Below are 23,244 nucleotides of genomic sequence, written 5' to 3'. Positions count from 1 at the left end.
CGTATTCCCTGGCATATCTTATTTGTATAGTAGATCCTCCGATGTTTAATAGGCTCACAACAGGTTTACATGTGGAAGAGGCCACGATGTCAACTTTAAAGTGGAACTGCTCAGATCCAGAGGGGTCCAAAGACAGCAAACATGGCTCTGCAATTAGTGAAGAGCAGGGTCTGGAATTCAGGACCTACCACCAGCCTCTCAGTTACAGTATTTCTATCACTTTAGTGGTGAATGTGGAAATTGAATGTATCACCCTCACGGCTGTTACTATATCTTATTTTTTAAAGTTACTAAGCTGCATCATAGATAGTATCTTATTAGGTATCTATGGTACATCTCATTGAATTTTCAAGGTTCGCTTATATGGTCATAGAGCTATTAAGTTAACTGAAATAACATTTTATTGAGAGGTTTATTAATGCCTGAATTTGCCTTCAATTCAGGTCAAACAGTATATTCTTTAAAGTATTAATTGCGTAATCATGTGTGACTCTTTGCAATCCCATGGACTGTAGCCCACCAGGCTCCTCTGTCCATGGAATTCTCCAGGCAAGAATACTGGAATGGGCTGCCATGCCCTCCTACAGGGGATCTTCCTGACCTAAGGATCGAACTTAGGTCTCCTGCATTGTGGGCAGATTCTTTACAATCTGAGCCACTAGGGATCTTTACAATCTGAGCCACTAGGGAATCCTCTTAAAAAAAAAAACACACCTTAAAATTCTTTTTTTTTATTGGAGGACAATTGCTCTACAATGTCATGTTGACTTGTATCGCACACACATCAACACGAAGCAGTGACAGGTCCCCTCTCTCCTGAGCCCCCTCTCCTCTCCCACCCCATCCCACCATCCCTAGGTTGTCATCTTTTAAATAATGTTTTAGAATGGAACCCAAATGCCACAGAAAGACAACGACTGCAACTAGAGCAAGATTCTAACTATAGAAAGAAAAATGGTTACCACGAAAATGATATACCAGAAAGGGAATAGAAATCTAGGATTCTCAGTGTGACAAAACGCATTTAACAAACATTGTTTTGTTTCTTATTGATTGAGTGAAAAATGTTTAAATGTTATATTTGTGTGTGTGAGAATGAAAAATGTGAACATATTTATGATTAATCTAATTGTATATACTGTGTTTGTCTTTATTTTCCAGAAACTCAGGAGTCCCAAGGACATATCCAAGGCCCATACATCTGTTTGTCCATCTATCAAATCAGGCTGTGGAAGTGATTTGCTGCTCCGTGGTAGGTATACAACGTGTAAATGACTGGAGTTGGAATGGAAACCATTGAAACTACCCCTGTAAAGAAAATGGCAGGGTCTTTTACTATTATCAGGAGCTATTTTAAATGCTAAATCAAAAGGATGCCAACTGGTGGCCTTGTTGATAGTCTCGGTAGAGAAAGAAATGTTTAAATTAACATGAAGCTTCAAATCTATTTCCACTTCATAGAGAGGTCTGAAACTGATCATCACGGTAACATGTGAAGACTTGCGCAGCTGTGGTTGGTGGGGCTTTTGTTTAATGGATAAACAACACTTACAAGTTGATGGTGCAGTTTCTCATTTTTATTTAGTTATGCATCCAAAACATAGACCAATAAGTTAGACCACAACATTTCAGGCTCTTTTTCTGTTTCAAAAGTGAAGGCTTGAATCACATGGACGTGAAACCAGCAAAACTCCGCATGCAGAAAGGCAGTATGGCGTGGTGGAACAGGTGCTGGCAGGGGGGCAGATCTCGGGTCCAGCCGAGACTCATCCCTTGGAGCAAGCAGAGGCCCGTAAAGCAACCCTGGGCCTCAGGGAAGCTGTTCTCTGTACCAGGTTCACAATAAAGTCCTTGCTTAACTGCAGACAGTGTTGTGAAAATCGCGTTTAATAATACCATTTACATTTGTATGATCTTTTATAGTTCACAGAATCCTTCCTCTTTTTTTTTTTTTCTCATAAAAATGGGACTAATTAAGAGAGGCAATGCTCTATTTTTCCCATTTCAGTCACAGAGAGGCTTGGAGACTTAGGTGTGCTCAAGGCAAGGAACTGAGAGCAGAGGTCCTTGGCACTGTCATCCAGTAGGGCTCTCCGGTGGAAAGTGCAAATGAGTGCCACGTATGTGAGGAGCAAACACCTGGCCACGGCAGCTCCTATGGTGAAAATAATCTGTTAACAACAATCAATTACAACATTGGGCTTAATTCAAAACTGTGTAATATAATTTATTTTGTCACTTACCCCAGTTTTGGTATGGGTAGATTATAGAATTTATATGTTTTGTTTTCCACATCCATAAGATGGGGATTAAAAAAATACAGAATAAATGAGATATTGTGATAATTAAATCATGTAAATGCTTAAAACTTACTTAGCATATGGCAAGGATTCAATAAACATAATCATTATTATCATCAAAATTGGATAAAGAAAAGTTACACTTGTATGGGATGGATTTCAGGGCTTCTAAGATGGCTCAGTGAGAATTTCCCTGCCAATGCAGGAGATATAGGAAATGCGGGTTTGATCCCTGGGTTGGAAGGATCCCCTGCAGTACAAAATGGCAACCCACTCCAGTATTCTTGCCTGGAGAATTCCACGGACAGAGAAGCCTGGCGAGCTACAATCCATGAGGTCGCAAAGAGTCAGACACAACTAAGCAACTGAGCCCACACGCACTCACAGGATGGGTTCTAACCCTGGGAAACCACTTGTAACTGAATTGTCATTTCCTGGTAGTTCCATGAAATTGCCTTTATGATCCTGTAACTGTTCCTAGTTTGCTGTGAAGATAGCCTGATGCAGGGGATGGTAGTAGCTCACTAGACTAAGGGCCCAGAAATTGAATTGCATTTCATCACTGAGTTGTTAAACTGTACACCTTCTATCATAGCCTTGATTTCTTTGTACACAAAATAAGGGCACTGGTATTTTTGTTCTTGCCTTATTTAAGATTTAGGCAATGATCCATTCACTCGCTAAGCAAAGAGACAATGTGCTAAGAGTTACAGAAGTAAGGATTAAAAAGAGATAAGCCTCGACCTCACAGATCTTAAAATGTAGTAAAGGGAATTCAATCTGTAAAGAGATGATTATAAGAAGGTACTATATACATACAAGACCTGAGATGTGTATAAACTGTTGCATGAAAAATAGAGGCAAAATTAATGACTCCTTTTCAGTAAAATGGTGTGGATATAAGAGTTGGTTTCTAAGAAAGATGACATTTGAATTGAATCTTGAAAAACAAGAATGCAAGGATGGGCTTTTAGACAAAGGGACTAGCATGTACAACTTTACAAAGACTTATACAAATAACCCTTCAAGGTCTGCACTTTTGGAATTCTGCACAGATGTATTTACAATGTTTCCTTAAAAATTTATCAAACCAAGGCAGAAATTCAAAATTAACTGGGTCATTATTATAGCATTACTCACAACAGCCAAGACAAGGAAACTACCTACCTGTCCACTGATGGGTGAATAAATAAAGAAACACACATGCACACATACAAACACATCTGGGAATATTATTCAGGCACAAAAAAGAAGGAAATCTTGCTGCTTGAGACAACATGAATAGACCTTGAGGGCATTGTTCTAAGTGAAATAAGTCAGAGAAAAGCAAATACCGTATGATCTCATTGTATATGTGATGTTAAAAAAACAAACTCATAGAAACACAGAGTGGAATGGTGGTTGGCAGGGCAGAAGGATGATGGAAATCCTGAGGTGTTGGTTAAAGGATACAAATTTCAGTTATGAGATGAATAAGTTCTGGGAACCTAATATACAGCAAAGAATGGCACATGACTAAGCAACTGAACAGCAGCAACTATGAAGCGTGGTGACTGTAGTTAACAACGCTCCATACTTGAAAGCTGCTGTGAGAGGAGAACTTCAATGTTCTCACTGTAACAACAATAACATGGAAATGATGTGAGGGGAAGGGTATATTAACTAACTTTATTGTGATTAATGCTTGTTGCTTAATTACTCACTTGTGTCCAACTCTCTGAGGCTCCATGGACTAGAGTCTGCCAGGCTCCTTTGTCCATGGAATTTTCCAGGCAAGAATACCAGAGTGGGTTGCTGTTTCCTTCCCCAGGGGATCTTCCCAGCCCAGGGATCAAACCCGCATCTCTTGTGTCTCCTGCTCTGTACACCTTAAACTTACACAATATAATATGTCAATTATATCTCAATAAAACTGGAAGAAAAAATAATAAGAAAAGTAAATTGAGAAAGTCCAAGGGAAGAGATGGAACCTGAGAAGAGATAAACTTCAGAGTGATTTATGTACTTTGTTGTTCAGTTGTGTCCAACTCTTTGTGACCCCGTGAACTGCAGCATGCCAGGCTTCCCTGTCTTTCACTATCTTCCGGAGTTTGCTCAAACTCATGTCCATTGAGTCAGTGATATAATGCCACTGTCTTGTCCTCTGTCGCTCCCTTCTCCTCCTATCTTTCCCAGCCTCAGGGTCTTTTCCAATGAGTTGGCTCTTCGCATCAAGTGGCCAGAATATTGGAACTTCAGCTTCATCACCAGTCCTTCCAAATAATATTTAGGATTTAATTCCTTTAAGATTGACTGGTTTGATCTCCTTGCTATCCAGGGGACTCTCAAGAGTCTTCTCCAGCACCACAGTTCAAAAGCATCAATTCTTTGGCACTCAGCCTTCTTTATGGTCCAACTGTCACATCCGTTAGGAGTAGTACTGGAAAAACCATAGATTTGACTATATGGACCTTTGTTGACAAAGTAATGTCTCTGTTTTTAATACACTGTCTAGATTCATCATAGCTATTCTTCCAAGGAGCAAGCGTGTTTTTTTAAATGTCATGAAGGGAAATGTGAGCAGGGAAGAGCCATGTATAAGCACGCTCAGGTGGAAAAATGCAACGTGTAAGGTGTGTTCAATTTATCAAAAAGTGTGTCAGATATGCAGATGACACCACTCTTATGGCAGAAAGTGAAGAAGAACTAAAGAGCCTTGATGAAAGTGAAAGAGGAGAGTGAAAGAGTTGGCTTAAAGCTCAACATTCAGAAAACGAAGATCATGGCATCCGGTCCTATCACTTCATGGCAAATAGATGGGGAAACAGTGGAAACAGTGACAGAATTTGGGGCGGGGGGCTCCGAAATCACTGCAGATGGTGACTGCAGCCATGAAATTAAAAGATGCTTACTCCTTGGAAGGAAAGTTATGACCAATATAGACAGCATATTAAAAAGCAGAGACATTACTTGTCAACAAAGTTACATCTAGTCAAGGCTACGGTTTTCCAGTGGTCATGTATGGATGTGAGTGTTGGACTGTGAAGAAAGCTGAGTGCTGAAGAATTGATGCTTTTGAACTGTGGTGTTGGAGAAGACTCTTGAGAGTCCCTTGGACTGCAAGGAGATCCAAGTAGTCCATTCTAAAGGAGATCAGTCCTGGGTGTTCATTGGAAAGACTGATGCTAAAGCTGAAACTCCAATACTTTGGCCACCTGATGTGAAGAGCTGACTCATTTGAAAAGACCTTGATGCTGGGAGGGATTAGGGGCAGGAGGAGAAGGGGATGACAGGATGAAATGGTTAGATGGCATCACCGACTCAGTGGACATGAGTGTGAGTGAACTCCAGGAGCTGGTGATGGACAGGGAGGTCTGGTGTGCTGCGGTTCATGGTGTCGCAAAGAGTCAGACACGACTGAGTGACTGAACTGAACTGATGTTGTATAGGAGCCGTGGAAGAGTCTGGGTCACATTCTGTAGCAGTGGTCCCTAAGTGCTTCACTGGTAATTGCCTCATAAACAGTGAGAATTCTGGTTGCTTTTTGAGTAGGTAACCACATGAACTTATCAGTGGTTCAGTTTTCTTTTTGAAAAATAACTGTTGGGTGCACCTATGTGCCCATAGTGAAAGTGAAAGTGAAGTCGCTCAGTCGTGTCCGACTCTTTGCGACCCCATGGACTAGTAGCCTACCAGGCTTCTCCCTCCATGGGATTCTCCAGGCAAGACTACTGGAGTGGGTTGCCATTTATAAGTGAAACTTTAAACAGCCCTTTCACTGTTAATTCCAGAAAAATTGTCATATATTTAAATATTACTGGTTACTAATTCACATAGACTTAATATTATAATCTGGCTTTCATACTTTTTAAAGCACAAGATTGGTGATGTCAGGGTCCATTTTGTGATTTGAACTTATCCAGTGTGAAAACTTAGAATAATTTTTTGGTGACATTATCAAAATGAAATAGTATATAAGCACCATTATCAGAACTGCATAGTAACCTTCCTTTAATCATTCCTTCCAAATATTCAGTGATTTATCCCTTAGTAACATTATTCAATATACATTCTTGAACTTCTTTAGTAATTAGCTGATTAGTTAATGGATGAAAAACCTAGATTAAGTCAGGGACTCAGCTAGGTGCTAAGAATTTAGAGATGATTCAGGCTTGGTCTCAAAGAGACAAGTACCTGGATAAAACATAGATTAGATGTACTGTGTTCATGGAGGAATGACTGAGAAAATGGCTGTTCTATCATGTTGCTGTATCATAACTTCATTCTGGGTGGAGTGGTTGACAGAGCCACCTCTTCCTTCTCCTCACACCTGGACAAACCGGACATCATCCTGACCTCTGTAAATTACCTATCTGCAGCCTGAAGGGGCTGCTTCATGCTGTCATCTCAGTGTGGCAAAATCACAGCCATGACTCAGTGAGCTGTCCATTTGCGCTCACTGCAAGGATCTTTGCCATCAAATCTTTCCACCCCAAAGTAGTATCCTCCATAGGAGAGATATATAATAACTGCAGAACGTTTTGGAGGAGACTCCAAAAAATAGAGGGAGAAGTGTAAAGATGATTTTTTTCACTTCTCATTGGGAATCTTAGGGGCAGCTTATCAGGTCTAAGTAGAGCAGAGGTCCAGAGTTCCCTTCACACATGGAGGAGATATGAAGGAGGCCCAACAATGGACGTGATGTAGACAGTGAGTGCTGGACTGGTGAGAGAGAGACCGTGAAGGAATTTTTGACATTCCAGCAAATGCCTGTGTGATGACCAAAAGCCATGAAATTAAGCTGGTCACAGTTTAGGGGAGGTGGTTATTTTTTTAACGTGTGATTGAATATGGGAGTTGAAAACATAACTGGTATGTAGATCAAATGTCTCCTCCCTCAGAATTCTCTATTAAGAAATTATCTGTCCTTTTTTATGTCTGCCTGAAGGGAAAGTCACTCAGTCGTGTCCGACTCTTTGCGACCCTGTGGACTGTAGCCCACCAGGCCTCTCTGTCCATCGGGATTCTCCAGGCAAGAATGGTGGACTGGGTTGCCATGCCCTTCTCCAGGGGATCTTCCTGACTCAGGGATCACACGTGGGTCTCCTGCATTGCAGGCAGACTCTTTACCATCTGAGCCACCAGGGCCTACTCCTTGTTGAAATCTTTCTCATGGCACTATTTTTTGGTGGGGGCTAAGAATACTGAGGGTCACTGTGCTCCTTCCATCTTATGAGAGGCAGTCTTCTCATCTAGTGTCAAATTTGTTCTGTTACACCCTTCTCTCCAGCAGGACCTGACACAATGCCTTGCACTTCTCACACAGTAGGTACTTTGTATCTAACATGTTGTGAAATTAACTGAATTGCATATAAAATGCCATTTAGTTTGCATTCTGGGAAAGAACCTTCTATACACCGCAGCATAGGACAAGGTGGAGTCACATCACTCTTCTCCTGTATCTGAGTAAATTCTCACACAAACACTTAACCAAAGAGCAGGAGTGTTGGTGATATTCTCTTGGTTACAAGTAGAGTTTTTCAGAGAATTTACCCTGAGTTTTGTAAAGCAGATGAGGCCATCTTGTGGTTCCATATGGGTATTCATTATGTCTTCAGAATGACAGTATACTTATCCATCATCATAGAAGTTTCTAATGGCAGGGTACTATTTTAAAGAATATGTAAACCTTCCATAAAGATTTAGATTTTCACTCACAAATAGATTATGTATAGGAAAACTCTGGCTATGATTCCTCAACAAACATTAAGAAAATGAACAGAATAACTTTAGCAAGGAGTCTATAATTCTAAGAATATTCTTCCTTACTTGATCCTGGCTTCATTACGTAAGATTTTTCTTTTATGATTTTTATTTTATTCTGTTTTCATAATTGACATTATCTAATTTATTCATTCTTATTATGTGACTTGAAAAATCAGTCAACTGTTGATTTAAGCTTATTTTGGTCACCAACATCTCCATGAGTCTGTATGAGACCCCAAAAGTGGCTACCTCATACTGAAGAAATGAGATATTGGTTCTTTTCCATATTTTAAAATGTTAAAATAGTTTTGTTTGTAATTGAAGGGAACTGCAACTATGGGGATATGATTATGAAATAGGTGCTGGAGAGTCTGAGAAAATAGAAACTACTCACCCTATTTAAAATAATTTTTGTACCTCAAATGTGAACCATAATGACCATGAAATCCAAGTTGTATTTTTACAATAAATGTATTGTAGAATACATTAGACGATACATTAAGAAGAAATATTTATGTGTTAATTAAGGTATATGACAAACCAAAACTTTATAATCTGGAACTAAAAGTTTTAATATTTGACATTTTATATAAATTTACACATTTCATATGTTACACTGATATATGTATATTATATATATTTTATATTTTTCCCAATATGTACTTACATATTTATTTCCCAAAGTATTTGCATTTTAGAGTCAACTAATACTTTGCTGATATCTTATTAAAAGACAAAAACAAACAAATAGAAGAACAGCACAAAACATTCTCCAGACTGAAAAAGGACTGGCCATTTACATAGAGTATTTCAGCCTCTCTTAACCTGTATCCCATAGCATCAGGCTAAGCAGGACAAATACTTTGAGTGGGAGCAAATGCCTTTGCCAGGCTCTTACAAATTTATGTTCTCATTAATACAAAAATACTGGGAAGAGAGTATAGTTTAAATTTTAGTATCACAGCTATTTTTTCCATCTCTTAGTTAATATTAAGATTTAATCACTATTGGGAATTGAGGTTCACAAAGAAGGAGAAAAAATAGTCCTTCAATGACCAAATGTGACTTTCAGAAATCACACTTGGTGATTAATGTGATTAATTCTGCATTTAAATGGAATCAGAAAAGAATAAGAACACCTTACTTCTTTGAACTGTATTTCGTATCACAAATGCTAATATCAAACAAAGAGTAGAGAGTCATGTGAAAAAACTGTAAGAGGTAATTCAGTACAGAAAGTTACATGGAATTATTTTCTATTAACTAATCAAAATCATCATTAATGTAAATGAAATCTATTTTAGCTTCAAGGAGTGTTGCTGATTCTTTAACGAATCTGAAAGAATAAAGAACGAAGGTATAAGAATAGTAATATAATGGTAATGTATAATAATTATACATTGACCTAATTGCACAATATAGTACAATGTGTAATCAGTACTGTGAAGAGCAATTTAGTAATCACTGAAAATTCTTAGGTGTTTCCTTCATGGTCCAGTGACATAAAGCAAATGTTGTATGTTTTATGCCAAAGTCAGTCATCACTTTTGAACTGGTTTTTAAGTTTATCCTTATTGAGTAAAAAAATTATCTATTATTGATTTCCAATAAATATGAAAGTACTTTGACATTATATTGCTTAGGGTGTACTTAAACTACATACTTCAGCCTTTCACAGCTCACCCTGATACTGTTTTCCCCCTTATATACAAACTGAAATGCTCTTTGAGTAAAATCTTCCTTAGCTGATATATTTTTGTTAATATAGAGATATGCTAATTCCAGAAAAAATGAAACAAGAATCGTAATCACTAAATCAGAAACAGTTTTTTATGAACAGTACTGAGTAACCTCCAGATACTATCTATCTTTGTAATGTAGACAAATTTCAGACAATAGATTTTTTTTTCTCCCACTTTAAAGAAGTAATTTTTACCTTTTAGAGGTTTACAAATAGCAAGCTAGATAATCAGGGTTTTTTTGTACTCCAGTGGCACTAATAAACAAACAACAGCCTCTTTGCTAAGGCTGTCTGTGTCTCTCCTGCTTTCTAGGCATGGTGGTGGTTTACACTCTTAAGTCCTGTCCGACCCTTGTGACCCCATGGAATGTAGCCTGCCAGGCTCCTCTGTCCATGGGATTCTCCAGGCCACTGGAGTGGGCTGCCAGTTTCTTCTCCAGGGGCTCTTCCCAACCCAGGGATCGACTCTGGGGCTCCTGCATTGCAGGCAGACTCTTTACTGACCAGCAACAAGGGAAGCCCTGCTTTCTCGGCATATTCCATTTAAATGGTTCCTTGTCCTCCGTGAACATGCATGTTCACTCTTGGCATGTGGGTTGGACCAGGGCCCGTCTCTAATGTGGCATAGATTTGTGAGGGGAGAAAGCATTGTTCTGTTTATCCCCACCTCTTACACCTCTTGTGCGTCACCTGGGAATCTTGTTCAGCTACAACTTCTGATGCAGGCGGGCTGGGGTGGGGCCTGCGAGCCCCTATTTGTTTTCTTTTTTTAAAATGCATATTTTATTACAGTTACGCAAGACAGTAGCTGGGAGTGAGGCCAGAGGTGACTGCAACATTGAGATGCCTTTATAATTTTTAGTTTAGCTTTCTGGACTGTGCTGGGTCTTCACTGCTGCACACAGCCTTCCTCTAGCTGCGTTGCGCAGGCTTCTCATCGTGGTGGCTTTTCCTGTTGCGGAGCCTGGGCTCCAGGGTGAGTAGGCGCAGTAGTTAAAGCTTGTGGGCTCTAGAGCGCAGGCTCAGTAGTTGTGGCGCTTAGGCTTCGTTGCCCTGTGCCGTCTGGAATCCTCCCGGACCAGGGATGGAACTCTGGTCCATGCAGGGATGGACCCCTGCATTGGCAGGCGGATTCTCAACCAGCAGACCACCAGGGAAGTCTGACAGTCCATATTTCTAACTAACTTCAGGTGACCCAGCGGCTGCTGGCCCACTGGACCTCATTTTGTCTGCCAGGCATCCCCTATGTGATGTATTTTCATCTCTTCTCTTAATTAAATGAAAGCTCTTGAAACCTATTGTATCTTCATGTTTTCCCAGGAGGACCAAGCACAGCACTGTGCATATAGTGGGTACTGAATAAATGTTTGTTACTTATCAGAAAATAAGCAAGAATAAACCCGTTGCCCTCTGGTGACCTAACTTTTGTTTCCTTTCACAATGCATGAACAATAGCCCTCTTCTCAAACTGTAAGTTGATAGCGCACAACTCTGAAAAGTGGTATTGCTGAGAATATAAAGTTAAAATTTCAAGGCTATGCTGGAAGTCGCAGGACCAGATGACAAATTTGTAGCTGGTTCTTTTTTTGCCTATCCTCTGCCCTCCTTGTCTTGGTATGTTCTAGGTGTATTCTGGGATGGGTGCCCTTTTCAGCTCACGGAAATCAAAGCACTGCATGGCATGAAGTTCTAGAGTGATAGCCTCTCAAGGGAAGGGAAGGTGAACAGGAGGCTGAGGATTATGACTTGAAAGTTCTCTCTAATCTGAAAGCATCAGTGGATATTCACGCAGAACTACACGTGCGTGACTTTGACCTATGTCTCCTCTTTCTAAGAAGTGAAATTGTATGTCTTTGAGGTAATATGTTTACTGTAAGCAATAAACAAATTGTTTTCTCCTAAGCATTTTGCAATGCTGAAAAGGTCAAAAGTGTGGTTATTTTGTTTTGCTCTGAGATCACTAGGCATCTTATTGCCAAATGTGTGAAGTGAAGTCATTCCGTGGGTCCTTTGGACAACTTGACTTTTCTGTATATAGCCACTCTTTTATAGGCTCTGTGCTTAAAAACCATTGTTTCTTTTGTTTCTCCTAATATTCTGTGTAAGTGATGGCTTAGCTAAATGAGAAGACTGGTTGAAAGCATATTAGAATCAAGTCTTAACACAGAGAGATTAAATGACCTAAAGTCAATATACTAGTTATTGACAAACTTTCACCATCTCATCTCAAATCTCCAAGATACTTAACCAAGGTAGCTCCTTCTTTCTTCCTAGACACTTTATTTCCAGGAAGTAGTTAAGGTCTATAAAACTTTTGAAAATAAGAAATATATTTTATTGTCAGAACTGAGAGTAGAAAAGCAATGGTTATACTGTTTTAAAAAATTACAGCTTATAGCAGAGTTTAAACTGGTCTATGTTTAGAACCCTGAGAAGATAATGGCAAGTCATTCTTCTTTAGAAATAAAGTCATCATTTATGGACAGAAAATAGTTCTCCATTCTAAAGAATAGGTCCCTTTAGGAGTTACTGAGTTTTCTATAGAGAGCGTTACTAAATAAAATAAATGATGTCCCAGAATATTCTGTTGCCTTTGATTTCAAATAGTGTATTTTACTATGGTTTTTCATTCCTGGCTACCATAGGAGGCAGGAAGAAAACCTCTCTTTTGAATCTAGTACCTAAAAAACAAACGTTTGCAGATCTTGAAGTCAGTGAAAATTTAAAGTACAAAATAACTTTTCTTGCCTTCATATACTTTCCCATTGCTTCTCTTTATTAAACATGAATCATTTAAAAACATCAAGTTTTTGAGAAGGTTAATGTCATGGGCCAAAAAGAATGGAATCGCAAAACCCAAGACACATTTCTGTCACTGCAAGTCTCTCTCAGAAACTTGTCTTCCCACTTTCCCTTCTTTAACCATTCTGCCCCGGCAATACCCAGAAGATATCAAGTGTGCTTTTCTTTATTGGTTTAAATGGGGAAACCGAAGGACAGAAAGCTTAATGAATTTGTCTTTTTAAGAAAGCTTTTGTAGAAGCCATAGTTTAAAAAACAATACAAGCGAACTATGCAGAAGACAGAATTAAACGCATTAACCTGTTAAAAATACAGTATATTTACTGAAGGAATATTAGCAGGTGTATCTCTAGATGATGGGTCATTGATGCTTTTATTTTGTTTCTTTTATACATTTTCTACATTCCATATTTATTGTCTTTGTTATAATAAAAAAACAACAAAAATAGTTTGTAAAAGATTAAGATATATACATATTTTAAATTATGCTAACCGTGTTACATACGTTTAGAGAGGAACAAAGGAAAAATCTTGAGAGGCAAACTGAGTAGAAAAGTACCATTAAATTGTAGCTTTGGTAACAACCCCTGTGGTTTGGAGGGTAAATAGCTCCTCTCTCGTACCCACCTCTCTGTCCCAGCTCATTGCTAAATGCATCAGGATGGTGCAGCTGTGTGCGGCCTGAAGCCCAGGCAGGTGGACCCTTTGCATTATTTCTCAGTTCTCACAGGTGTCCTCCCTTCCAGGATCTCCAGGCTGGCGCGTTTCCTGTCTCCCCTCACAGTTACCACTCTATCATATAGACTGTCTCAGCTGGAGGCCTTTATTCCATCAACCCATCTCTGTTACATCAAAGATTTCTTCACCCACACTGTGTTAAGGAATCCCACAAAGTCTCTATTTCTTGTTTCCTATTATTCCAAGTTTAAATTCTTTTCATGCTCTCTAGTTATGCTATAATTGGCTACCAAACTACTTCTCTGAGTTCATTTTCCGCCATTCACCACCTCTCGATTCTCATTAAGTAATTCTCTCACTCTCCTGTGTGAATCACGCACAGTTTCATATTTGTTTGTTCCGCTGTGTATCTTTCTCTTTTCAATCGACTCAGATACTAATGACCCTTGCATTTGGCCCAGGTCCCATGGTCTGCACAAATCCTGATGGACAAGTCAGCTTGCAGAGAACTCTCTTTTACTGATCCTCACTTGCTCTTGAAATCTGAAGATGAAAATTTATATGCAAAGCAGGAATTGACTACAATCACTTTTCATATACTAGACAAGTTACTTTTTCATGTAAGGGGAGAGGATTCTTTTTTTAGGGGAAAAACTCTAATTGACTCTGGGAATAGTGAAGCTTCCTTATGGCATAGATTACTGAAAGATTGCCAAATTCTTCAAATTAAAGAGCAGAAATATGGATTATCTGAGGTTGTGTATGAGAGAGGGTAGGAAGTTGGAAATACTGGGGAAGAGATGCCATGGAGTCTGAAAAAATGTAGCTAATATTGCTAAGGGAGCGTGGACAGTGAGATGTTACCCATGCCTGGGACAGGCTGAAGAATATATACACTTATTAGCTTTAAGTTAATGTCTGTCCTGTGCCGAAAGCCCCACCTTCCGCTGTGCCAGATCTTAAGGAAACCTCTGTCCTGTGGTCAGCGGTATCCTGAAGGAGTGAGGGAATCCAAGCGGTGGCCAGCGGGGAGCAAAGCTGTGCAGACCAAGGGTAGCAGCTGCAGAAGTGAGATGTTGAATGTAAAAATCAGAAAATTGAAGCCAAAGGACACTAGGGGAAATGCTTCACCAATGATTCCCATCTAGTGGAGTGGTGATTGGGTTTTTCATAGCACATGAGAAAAAGTAAAGTTACAGTATTTACATATTAAAAGGAAGGAGGCACCAAAGAGTTGGGGGCACCAAAGAGTTGGGGGCACCTAGGTAGCTGTCTGGGGGGGAGGCTCCCTCAATTTTAAGGCAACTGTAATTTGTCTCTTAAGTCTGTGATAGTTTCAGATCTGTAAGCATTATTTCCTCCACAGATTATAATCTGAGGGAGGAAGTAACTGTTGTACTCTTTCACATCTCCACAGTTGCTACTTTGAGGCAGCTGCTTAATAAATACTTGCTAGATTGCAGCTAAATTAAGTTGAAATAAAAGAGTGGTTCTTCTTAATTACAGCAAAGCTCATCAAATATTGCCAATGTTGTGTGTCAAGTCATTTTTATATACTAATTTGTATACTAATTTTTAAAAGACTTTCAGAACACTTATCTTGAAATTTATGTGGAAAGATAAATGAAATTGTATTGTCAGAATTTATATAAAATAGACCAGTCAGAAAACATTTTTTTCTCTGTACTGAATGGAGAATAATCACAGGGGTTTGCATTTCTTGCTGTTAGGATTGTGGTTCTTAGTATTTGAATAAATCATAAACTAGGACTCTTCTAAAGTAATCTTTCTCTGTAAGTTACACAACCAGATAAGTTATATAAGAAATGTGGCAAAATTACTTTTATTCAAGTTTGTTTACTCTGTTTGTTTTGGCTATAATAAATTAAATCAAGATATATGCAAGTAGTATGTAGTCATTTAGGATATTTGAAGGCTTATAATTCCTGCCATTAAGAAGTCAGCCTGTCATTTTTAAAGTGCAGTTTAAGGAAGAAAACAAATATAAATAATTTTATATAAATTATACAAATACTAGTATATTAAACCACATAGCATAACTTTCATCTTGCCCCCAAAGGCTATCTCAAGGAGTACGTATCTGTTCATGAAATCACTCTTAAGCCTTTAGAAAGTGAAATTAAAACTGAAAATAGGTTGGGAGAACTTTATTCTTAGAGGCTAATGGAAGAAATGTCATATTCTTTAAGTTTAAATTCCTTTTATCTTATGGACTCTGAACTTGATTCAATTGGAAAAGTGGAAACTTTCTGTAAAAACTAATATGATGGGTGAATCTGGAGAAGTCAGGTGTAGCAGAGATAATAATCTTTAGACAGTTTTGCTGATGGATATTGAAGTGAGTCAGGATTATCATTCTAAGATGATTCAAATGTAATTAATGCTTTTCAGAAAATTCCATTTGAATGTGATATCTGTGATACTTTGAACACAAACAGTGCATCCCCTGGAACTTTAAATAAAACATCATATGATTTCTGTAAGTGTCCAAAAGTATCATCCATTATTTGTTACCTGAAAATAGACAATCATGTTGTGTTAAGGGGGACAAATGTATAACCAAATCACATGGCTGTGATTACCTGAAACGAACACAGCATTGTAAATTAACTATGTTTCAATATAAAATTCTTTTAAAATTAAAAATACGAATTAGTAACTAAGCACTAAGAAAATTAATGCCCAGTGGAATGTCCTTCCTTTTTTAACACCAGTATTGATGTCAGTCAGCATCTTGTCATATAATGTCAGTGCTTTGAAGAGTATCAGTTGCTATGTTATCCAATTCAGTTTGATTGAAGAGTGAAAGTGCAAGAGTCAAGGTTTACAAAGTGACCTGGGAAAACCACTTGGCTCTCATACACAGCCCATAAAATGTGAGACTCAAGTCGGAGGGAAGAAGCAACATGGTTTGTATGTGATGGGCTTTGCCTAGGGAGTGATATGAAAACCAAAAGGCTAAAAGGTGAATCTTGAAAACAGAAATGAGCCTCTTTGCTTCTGTGATATGAAATTCAGATTTGAAGGGTAGAATATATCATTACACAATTTTTTTGGAATAAGTATTTCTTATACAAATCAATGAACAGTTGAGTCATTATATGAAAAATTAGTGCAAAATTGCAATTATAACAAGAAATTTAAAGATACAAATTAAATCATCTTATTTTCATAATTCACAGTTATAGTTTTCAAGGTTAAAGATAATTGATCTTTTTACATAATGTAATATAAAATTATTCATTCTCAATATAGGTGACTCACTTAAAATAATCATTTTTGGTAGCTCAAATTATCCTTGAGTTCACTTTTGCACTTTTTGTTTTAGTTTTTTTCTTAGACATTAAGATAAATATTAAAGAGCATTATTAAAGGGAAATAATTTTTTGTTTAAAAAGATGGCACATTACATATTCTTTGTAATTCCTCATTCAAAATGGAAAGTATAATTATATTTAATGTTTGAGCTGTAAGAATACAAGAGTTTCCATCAAGCATGTATTTAGTTGGTTTTCTCAGGGCAACTCCTTACTGAAGGGGCTTCCCAGGTGACGAAGTGCTGAAGAATCTGCCTGCCAGTGCAGGAGAGGCAAGAGACATCCGTTTGATCCCTGGGTCAGGAAGATTCTCTGGTGTAGAAAATAGCAACACACTCCGGTGTTCTTGCCTGGAAAATTCCATGGATAGAGGAGCCTCGCAGGCTATAGTCCATATGGTCACAAAGAGTCGTACACGACTGAGCACACACACACACACACACACACACACACACACACACACACACAGGAACTTACTGAACACCAGATCCTTCACAATGCCAGCCTTCAAACAGTGAGCCAGCACAGTCCTACCGGCTTCCTTTTCATGTTCTTGGGCAAATTTCCTGGCCTCTCTAATGCTACACATTAGAGAAGAGAAAGGAGTCTTTAATTTCCTTTCCAACTCTAACTTTTGATTGTTTTTGATTCTGAAATGGCCTACATTTAACTCTGATAGGAATCCTATTCTAAAATATGAAGACTATGAAAATACACTATAGCTTTCCATTCTCCCAGAGCTCTTTTCCTGGATGCTGCTAACTAGATTTATTTATCTTAGCTACTACTTCTTAGCACATGATACTGATACTTTAATAGTTGATATACTATATTAAATTATTCCTGGCAGGGTCATTATTAAGTATATTGCTGTTAACTCCTCATCTTGTTGTAAGCAATGTGGACCAATTACATAGTGGCATAAATATACTGGTGCCCCAACTGTCAAGTCAAGAAAGCGACAATTTAAATGTCAAGTAAAGCTACTATACTCTGTGTTTTGTGAAATCTACTGTAGAGCTTTAGAAGATGGAAATATTTTAATATCTGTAAAGATTTAATTCTTCTCTTTATATTGCAAATGATGCATGTTTATTAAGAAACACCCTGTGACCTTTATAAATACTGTCTATGCCCCATTACATTTAGAAAGTAAAACAACATGCCCTCAGGATGTAACAAGTAGGTTTTCCTTGATCTTCATTGATCTGGAGAAAGTCCCATCTGATGTGCTCTGTGTACCTTTAGTCATATTGAAACAGCAAAAAATAAGATCAAGAACCCAAACTACCAAGTGTGAGTAGTTAAAACGCTTGATTTTCAGACTTTCAAAATGTGTATACATACTTAGGCAAAAAGTCCTTTATCTTTCCAAGGCCAATTTTTCCTTTGATTCCCTTAATTCCCTTCTGCCTCTTTAGTGCCTGTTCCATCAACTGATCCCTTGTTATCTCTTTTCAGTAGCACCCACTTCATTCCATACATTTCATCTGTTATTTATTAATTTATTCAGAAGACTTAACATCTTTTATGTGGTAAGCACTACACAGAACATGTATCAGTGAAAATTAAGAGTGGCATAATCATAACCATTATTAACATTTCTTGGGCTTTTCACACATTATATCATTATATCACTCTCACACCAAACCATGTGGCTGACATTGCTTGTATCCCCCTTCTACAGACAGAGACACCCAGAGAGGAACTTGCTAGTATGGGATGGGGCTGGCATTTGGACCCAGACCTTCAGACTGCAGAGCAGTATGGTGTGTGACCTCAAGGAGAGACAGCTCCGTATAAGAAGGCAGACACAGACAGGCAAGTATAATGCCTCATATTCCTATTCCTTTCTCTTTCAATTATCACACAACTATCCTAGGTCAATTCCTTATTGGCCTGTATCCTGGGTTACTGTAATAGCCTATTAACTGGCCTCCTTGTCTCCAATCTTTCTCCTCTTCAACCTATCCTAAAAAAAGTGATTTTTTTTTTAAACAAAGTCCTAGTGTTATCACTCACCTCCTCAAAGGCCTTCAATGGTTTCCTTGTTTCCCTAAGAGCAAACACCGCTGCATTCAGACCTTTCACGCCATCTAGTCCCAGCGTCCGTCTAGCTTCCCCCCTCAGTTCTCCTTCCACCTTGTCATCCTGTGCTTCTCCTTTCTGCTAGTCAATATCTATGCAATTGACTGTCCCTCCATCTAGAAAGCCCTGCTCCCTGTTTCCAGATGTCTGAACTTTGCCAACCCTACATATCTGTATCTTGTGTCTTTGTCCCAGGAAACTTTTCTGGACTCCCAATTCTGAGCCTTCCTCACGTTTCATATCACTGTCAGGACTCCGAGCCCTCGCTTTTTGCCATAGTCATTTATGTATAGGACTTGTGTATCCACAGCACTGGTTTCTTAGGGCTGCCATAACAAAGTGCCCGTAACTGGGTGCCTTAAAACCGCAGAAACTTTTTCTTTCACAGATCTGGAGCCTAGAAGTGTAAAATCAAGTGGTCAGCAGGGCCATGCTCCCTGCGAAGCCTCCAGGACCGGGACCTTCCTTGCCTTTTCCAGTGCTTTGCAGCTCCAGTTATTCCCTGGTTCATGGCAACAGAACTTCAATCCCTGCCTCTGTCTTTAGATGGCATTCTCCCTGTTTGTGTGTGTCTAAACTTCCATCTTCTCTTAAGGACACCAGTCATACTGAATTAGTGTTCATACTAATGACTTCTTCTTGTATTGATTACATCTGCAAAACCACTATTTGCAAATAGGGTCACGTTTAGGTAGCAGGAGCTTGGATATTTACACACCTTTTTCAGGGAGGGGGCACAATGAACTCTTATGCTCAGTGTATTTGGGTTCAAGCACTGAGTCTTTAGCTTAGTACCATTCTAACTAGCAAAGCACCCCCAGGACAGGGATGATATAGTCTTCATTTTGTATCTGCTTAGCATATAGCTTTATTGTTCAACCTTATGCTGAAATGAATCAAATTATTTAAACATATTTGGAAAGATCATAAAAAAGTTCTGAGGCTGCCAAGAAAGATCTATTAAGCAACCATTGTATGGGGTCTTATAAAGCCTCAAACATGGTGGTGTTTATTAATCAACACATTAAAAAGGATCTTAGTTTGGCAGAGAGAAAAGTCCCAAACACACCACCGGAGACTGGCAAATTCAATTTGAGGCAGTACGTGTGAGGGAAAAAACAATTATCAGTTGAATATACTCTCAGATGAGCTAATAAATTAGCTAATTTAGAAAACTAGGTTGAAACTATTGTGTTGTCTTCTGTTTTTAAGTAGTGAACTAAAAAAAAATGGAAGTAGAGTTGCTTCAGAATGCTGTGTCGATTTTGGTTGTACAGCAAACTGAGTCAGTTATAGGCATGCATATATCCCGCCTTTTTTAGATTTCCTTCCCATTTAGGTCACCACAAATCGTTGAGTCGGGTTCCCTGCGCTGTACAACAGGTTCTCATTAGTTATCTGGTTTGCACATGGTCATATGTACATGTATGGGGCCTCCCAGGTGGCACTAGGGGTAAAGAACTCACCCGCCAATGCAGGAGATGTGGGTTCTATCCCTGGGTCAAGAAGATCCCCTGAAAGAGGAAATGGCAGTGCACTCCCGTATTCTTACCTGGGGAATCCCATGGACAGAGAGCCTGGAGGGCTACAGTCCGTAGGGTCGCAGAGTCAGCCAGGACTGAAATGACTTAGCACACGCACGATATATGTATATATATATCTACTATATATAGTGCATAGGTCAACCCCAGTCTCCCAATTCATCCCGCACTTTTCCTCCCCGCTTGGTAGCCATACGTTTATTCTCTGCATCTCTGTTTCTATTTCTGCTTTGTCAATAATTCATCCGTACCATTTTTCTAGATTCTACATATGAGTGACGTTATATGATATTTGTTTTTCTCTTTCTGGCTTTAGGGAGTGGACTTTTGAAGAGAACACCGAAGCCTCTCATGCCCAGAGTATGCTTATTGAGGATCAAAAAAACGGGGTTATGAAAACCAAAATGTCCAGGAAAGAACAGACAGTTTCCTTGTTAAAGTCAAGGGCTGTGAGGCTCGCTGATCTTTTCAGTCAAGCTCCTTTCTTAGAGAGAACAGCAGTCAGGACACTTTCCTGACAAGCAAAGGTCAGGACAGCAATGTCTGAATGACAGTTATTCACAAGAGAAGCCAGTACGTGCGTGCCCATTTGCTGTAGTGCAGACTGTCACCGCAGGAGGCCAACGGACAACCCGGCTGCTGGGCCCACAGAGGCCACTAGGGGGCGCTGAAGAGGGCAAGGCTGTGAATTTAACACAAGGGCCTTGTCTGACAGAATTAAATTTGCTTCCAGTCATCAGTTGGACCAGTAGATCTCCTTAACCAGCTTGTTAATGGCAGTTTTTATCGAAAGAGGACTGAGTAGAGGAGTGAATGATACTTGAAGCCAGAAACCGTAAAGAAAAAGTGATACAGTTTACAGCGGCGACCTGAGATTTATAGAGTATTGGGGTCTTGGATCTGCCACTTACGAACCACAACTGTGAGCAAGTTCCTTGGTCTTTCTGAGCCCCATTTTTCTCATTTATAGATTGGGAATAGCCCTACCTTGTGGGGATGTCATTAGAGGCGAGTGAAAATATGCATTTAAAATGCTTGACATTTGGAAGGAACAGCTACCTGCTGTTACCGTGATTATTCTATTGGAAACAGTATTGGAGGGATAGTGACATCTTTTCATAATCCAGGTACATATTTCAGAGTAAACAAGGCATGGTGATTGACTTCTACTGGTTTGACTTGCAACATTTAGATGACTTTTTACTTTACCTGATAAATTGAATGGAAACTTGGCTTGTTGAGTTTAAAAAATAATAATAATGAAATCAGAAGTAAATCCTAGCAGCAGCTAAAAGTACAATTTCAAGTTATACAAGATTACAGATGAGAAGATTAGCTATCACTTAGCTGGTGCTCACTGTATGTCAGACTCTGTTCCTGACCTTTACATACAGTGTTTTGTGTATTAGTTGCTCAGTTGTGTCCAGCTCTTTGCAACTCCACGGGCTATGACCCACCAGGTTCCTCTGTCCATGGAATCCTCCAGGCAAGGAATCTGCATTGGTTTGCCATTCCCTTCTCCAGGGGATCTTCCCAACCCAGGGATTGAACCTGGGTCTCCTTCATTGCAAGCAGATGCTTTACCATCTGAGCACCAGGGAAGCCCTCTATATACAGCCACCCACTCAAATTAAGTAATAGTTTAATATTGCTTAATATTAAGAATCCTAGTAAACATGTTTGATGAGTTTGAGTTCTGTGTATGTTCAACCTGGAAGTTTCCTACTAGATATAGGATTGTCAAATTTATTCTGTAAATGAATAGATGGCAAAAATATTGGGCCATCAGGGTCGTATGGTGTGTTGTAACTACTTAACTTTGCTGTAGTAAGCTACTTTTATAAACAAGTAGGTATGACTCTGTTCCAGTAAAATTTTATTTCCAGATATTGACAATTTTATATGATTTTCTTTTGATTTGTTTACAACCATTTGAAAATATTGAAACAATTTAAATTGGCAAGCTGTAACAAAACAGGCAGGCGGCAGTTTGGATTTGGTTCAGGAGGCATGGATTGCCAAATCCTGTGTCAGAGATGCAAATATTGACATGTTAAGTAGCCATGAAGAAGACTACAGTACCTGATGGAAAATGGCGTTACTTCTTTTCTCAGGTCTTTCTCTTTACCTCTGTAATCCTGAAACTTGCGACTGCTTCCTGTATCTAGTTAGAGAGCAGCTGATCTACTCGAATTAGTCTTTCATACGTGAAGTGAGTATGAGATGGGGCCACAAGCATGTGCAAAAATGGCCATTTTAGGACAAATATATTCTCTGTAACAGATCTTCCTGACACTTCAAGATCCACCCTGTGGCCACTGAGCAATTCAGGATTTTCCCTCTCCCCTCTCTCCCAGGTTGTATCTCACCTCTGGGTGACTCCATAGCACTTAGGCCGAGCCCCGTGGGTGAAGGCTGGTCCTCACGTGTCACGTGCCTGTAATCGCATCTGTGGTCTGTGGTCCAGTGTCCGTTCCTGGTCACTACCAGCCCTCCATGCTGACACGCTGGGCATTCAGTTTCCAATCTTGTCTGTAGTCATGGCTGTGTTTATTTCTACAGACTTGTCGCTTGTCATTTGAGGCCTCTTCGAGTTCACCAAAACTTTTTTAAAAATTTATTTATTTTTACTGAAGGGTGATTGCTTTACAATATTGCGTTGGTTTCTGTCATACAGCAACATGAATCAGTCATAGGTGTACATATGTCCCCTCCCTCTCGAACCTCCCTTCCACCTCCCACCCCATCCCACCCTTCTCATCTAAATCCTGCCCCTTTTGGGGGGCTTGGGCTTCTCAGATAGCTCAGTTGGTGAGGATGCGGGAGACCCCAGTTCTGTTCCTGGGTTGGGAAGATCTGCTGGAGAAGGGATAGAGTACTCACTCCAGCATTCTTGGGCTTCCCTTGTGGCTCAGCTGGTAAAGAATCCCCCTGCAATGTGGGAGAACTGGATTTGATCCCTGGGTTGGGAAGATCTCCTGGAGAAGGGAAAGGCTACCCACTCCAGTATT

General features: G+C 39.3%; 1 long non-coding RNA gene across 1 annotated transcript; it reads left to right on the top strand.

Annotated features, from left to right (window-relative positions):
• The first annotated feature begins 1,160 nt into the window (after positions 1–1,160).
• LOC132659995 (uncharacterized) lies at positions 1,161–22,129 on the top strand. The gene is made up of 2 exons (XR_009601125.1): positions 1,161–1,252; positions 18,292–22,129. It is a non-coding gene; the product is annotated as an uncharacterized LOC132659995 (long non-coding RNA).
• The last annotated feature ends 1,115 nt before the right edge of the window (positions 22,130–23,244 follow it).

This window comes from Ovis aries, chromosome 6 (genome assembly GCF_016772045.2).
Source record: "Ovis aries strain OAR_USU_Benz2616 breed Rambouillet chromosome 6, ARS-UI_Ramb_v3.0, whole genome shotgun sequence".
NCBI lineage: Eukaryota > Metazoa > Chordata > Mammalia > Artiodactyla > Bovidae > Ovis > Ovis aries.
The sequence above is the reverse complement of the archived record's forward strand: the minus strand, read 5'-3'. Positions and strand labels throughout refer to the sequence as shown.